The sequence below is a fragment of the Bactrocera latifrons genome, unplaced genomic scaffold, assembly GCF_001853355.1.
Source record: "Bactrocera latifrons isolate USDA-ARS-PBARC rearing strain unplaced genomic scaffold, ASM185335v1 scaffold_544, whole genome shotgun sequence".
Taxonomy (NCBI): Eukaryota; Metazoa; Arthropoda; class Insecta; order Diptera; family Tephritidae; genus Bactrocera; species Bactrocera latifrons.
The window spans coordinates 49,399-53,731 of NW_017537206.1; positions in this window are offsets into that span (position 1 = coordinate 49,399).

Sequence of the window (4,333 nt, forward strand, 5' to 3'; positions counted from 1 at the left end):
TTAAAGACATTTATATTTTACGACTTTTTCAACTGGGTTCAAACAAATAAAAATGTAAAATCTAATTAATTCTAGCAAATTGCAATGGCATACGTATACATTGAAACTTGATATTTACATTCTATGTATGTTAAAGATGATAGATTATATATATATACAYCCACACATATATATTACAAATATATATTTAAAGCCGTAAAATGTTTGAAAACTAAATTTATAATATTTTTTTCTAAACCTTGCTAGCTGTGCTGGTGAGTATGCGCTCGCATTATTTGTTTGTGTCCACATGTAACCAAAACAGAACAAAAAACAAAAAAAAAAAACTAAAATTAAAAACAATTGTATTGTGTGTTTTATGCTATTTGTTAAGACGGACATAAAGGCAATTTACTGTAAAGAAAAACTGATCTGAAACTAAAATATAATACAAACACACACATACATATACACATAAATAATAATTACATTTAATATAATAATAAATTAAATGGTAATAAAACAGATGCTATATACAAATGAAATTGTTGGTTTTAATGGCGTGGGAAATTTTAAGAAAAATGAGAAGAAGGCAACGTTAGATTCGGCTGCACCGAAGTTGATTTTTATCGTTCAGTTTGTATGGCAGCTATATTCTTTAGTGATCCCATGTCGGCGATTCCGACAAATGAGGGAATTCAAATTCTTGGGGAAAAAGAACACTTGATGAATTTTAGATTTATATCTCAAAAGCTGGCAAGGCTAGTTCGTGTATAGTATACAGATAGACGGACAGACAGACATGATTAAATTGATTCAACTCTTCACGCTGATCCTGTCAACATAATCGATATACTGAGCGTACTATTCTTAACACCATCAGCCATCTTGAGACATAGCATTCATAATTGGATACTATTCGGCCGAATAGACCACGCGTCCAGCAAGCAGTGAAGAAAATATAGCAATTGTAGCTGAAAGTGTACACGAAGACCGTGGAGAGTCTATTCGGTGCCATTCGCATTTAAAGAGACTGACGTATGGAACGACTTGGCGCAGTTTACGTCGAAATCTTAAATTGATAGCAAACAAAATATAGATTGTGCAAGAACTGAAGTCGCTCAACCTTCCCAAGCGACACCATTTCTGGCTCAAAGGGTATGTAAACAAGCGAAATTGGCGCATTTGGGATGAAGAGCAACCTCAAGAGATTCAAGAGCTTCCATTTCTTCCAAAAAAAAAAAAAAAAACAATTTGGTGTGGTTTTTGGCCGTTGGAATCATCGATTCATATTTCTTCAAAAGTGATGGCGGTGAGAGCGTAACCATTAATGGTGACCGTTATCGCGTCATGATAACCGCGAACTGCGAACAACATTTGAAAGAGATAATCTTAAAAAAAGTAGTCGTACTTCATCGACAAAACCGAGAACCAATAAGTCTCTTTTGTCAATAAGGCGTCTCCTGAGTGCTCTATGTGAGCATAGAGTCTGATTGAGCTTGATTTTTGTCAATTAGTTTATTGCTCATTTCCATGCATATACATATCTACGGCTGGAACTCCAAATATGAGTGATGTGAACTAAATCCGCGCTTAAACTAAATATTCCCTCGGTTTCTTCGAATGCTTTGAAAGTCGAGACTCGATATCTTTCTTAATGCTTGAGGAATCTAACGACAGGAACTTTTTCTAACTACTAACACAAGGAACTTAAGATGCCATAATCTAGGTTCTCTATCAGTTGTTTCGTCTTTAAAATTTGTACACTTGTATCACATCACTTTACATCCATCTCGATTATTTTTTGCTCTCACCTTCATCGATTATATGAATAAAGTTATTATATCCTGTGTAAAATGTTGCAAGTGTATTAAAAGCTCAAGATGTGGCTGAGTCTTCATTGTTATCAGCAACACTCAATTAAGTGGTGAGCTTTTTAAAACTTTAAGTTCATTTTTCACACAAACATATGTACATAGTATTTACTTCGTATGTATATATATGTATGTATATATAGTAAAAAATACATTCTCCCAAACAAGTGTGTTTTTAGGACCCCAAACCATTGTTGTAAAGGAGCTTGTGGAGCTTTTGAAGCAAAGTCCTTGTCACTAACACGATACTGTGGTGAAAAGCTCTAGATATATTCTTTAAATGCTTAAGGAAAGGTGAGTAAATACGAAAAGTTGTTGAAGTCATTCTTAGCAAAGCGATTTAGGCACACGGCGCCGTTTCTATTATTATCTAACAAATAGTAAATTATGACGAATCATTTATATTATATTTTTACCTATGTCTGTAATGAAATTGATACAAGTTGTGGTTACAACTTTATCGAATGTTTCATCAAATGTCACCTTGTTATCAGTAGCCACAGTGGTCTTGCAATTCAGCAGCTCCACCTTACATGTTTTTTGCACATAAAGAAAATGAACACACACATGAAAAACTGATAGTAAAATTGCCAGATAGTGTTGTTCGTATTACTCATAACATATTTTGCCTTTACTAATACGAGTGTCGATTGATAAGATAGTGGGAATAACTCAAAATGCAACCATGCTACTGTTGGTTTAAAGACAGCGCGAAAGTCGGAGCAGTGTGGCAGAAAAAGCCAAAAAAAGATTGCTGCAATAAACCCTTGACATTGTTCAATTATAAAGGGTGATCYWKTTCGAGGTTCCCTAATTTTTTAAAGGAAAAACACAGAAACTTCAAATTTAATGGTGAATGTTTATATTCGAAAAAAATTCTTTGGCGTTTTTTTACGCTTTTAATTTAAGATTTCGAAGTRAAATTCSCCAAGCCGTTCCATACGKGAAAATCGGTTGTTGCATGTGATGTGTGGCACGTAGCCCCGTCTTGTTGGAACCAGATGTTATCAAGATCAACTTCTTCCAATTGCGACCATACGAATAAGAAGTTGGTTATCATCGATCAGGTCTTCTGGAGTTTCAGTCTTTCTGTCGCAGAACTGGCAATTTGCACAAGAAGTTAGGCTCATGTTATATATGTATGTAAGTGCTTCTTCAGCTTACAGCAGGCAGTATAGAATACGATAARCAGCCTGAGTTTGTCTCTAGGGAGGTTGAAAATATATTTAACTGAGGTTATAACTTGCCATTAGCAATTTAGAATGGTGCATGCCATGGCGTTGTTGCTAATATCTCTCTCTGCGCATTCCAACTTCCTTGCGGAGCTGCTCCTTTACCCACCGCGATGAAGAGTTCAGGTTATACCATRTTAGTGGATGCTGCGGAGCTGGCGAGCTCATCAGTCAGTTCATTCTAGGCTATACCTTTGTGCCCAGATAAGGTGTACTTGGCTACGTTCTGCTAGATTATTGCGCCATTCTCTACACTGCTGTACCAATAGCGACTTGATCTCAAAGGCGAATATTGCCTTAAGTGCCGCTTGACTGTTGCTAAGTATGGTTATACGTTTGTTGTGATAGATGCGTTGAAGGTTTATCYYTACGCCCCGACTTGTGGTTTGAAAAATGCTCGGAAAACTCTCTACCYCCAAGGGTTAGATTCCTGAGGCCGGGTAGGGACCTACGTCTCGTAAGCGGGATGATGGTCGTCGTAGAAAAGTTGATGTTCCGCTTGTATCAAGTCCAAAGCGTGTCCACGAATTTTCCTCTAGTTAAATATCTCTTAACTTATCACCTAAAGTTTTGGAAGGTTTCTACCGCTTTAAAATGAATATTTATTAAATAAAGTCCACAGAGTAGAAGAATATTCGGGATTTCCATCATCATCACTAACTTTTTTAGCAAAATTTTCCTTTGCGTTGCGTATATTTTTGTATATATGTTTTTATTTTATTTATTTTTCCGCTTAAAAAAATTGTGGCGGTCGTTGATGCAACTTGAATAATGTGCAGTGAACGTGTCAAATTTGCTTTGTTGCTGTGGCTCATTGTTGACATGCAAAAAGCGTTGCTCATGCGCATAATTGCCATTTCTCATTTTTTATTACACACATTATTGGTTTATTACATGCATACATACATATATATAATATAATTTTTAATTTATTTGCACTCTTCGAAACCGCAACAAAGGAAAGGAGAGTGCGATCGACGTTGGTTCAACAAGAGGTCAATGGACCTTTGGCTTGTATTTGCACGGTATTCATTGGTTGGATCTGTTTGTAGGTAAATAACAATGTACTTCAATATAGTATCTATGCTGTTATGTGTTTCCCTTCATTTTCGTKATAATACTTATAATAGCTATGGTTTGATGCAAGCTAGTGCGCTACATCTAGATTACATTTTAATGGTCCGTGTGGCACAAGCCACAAGTTAACGATAGGAGAATCATACTCTCAATATATTGCTAATTAAATTT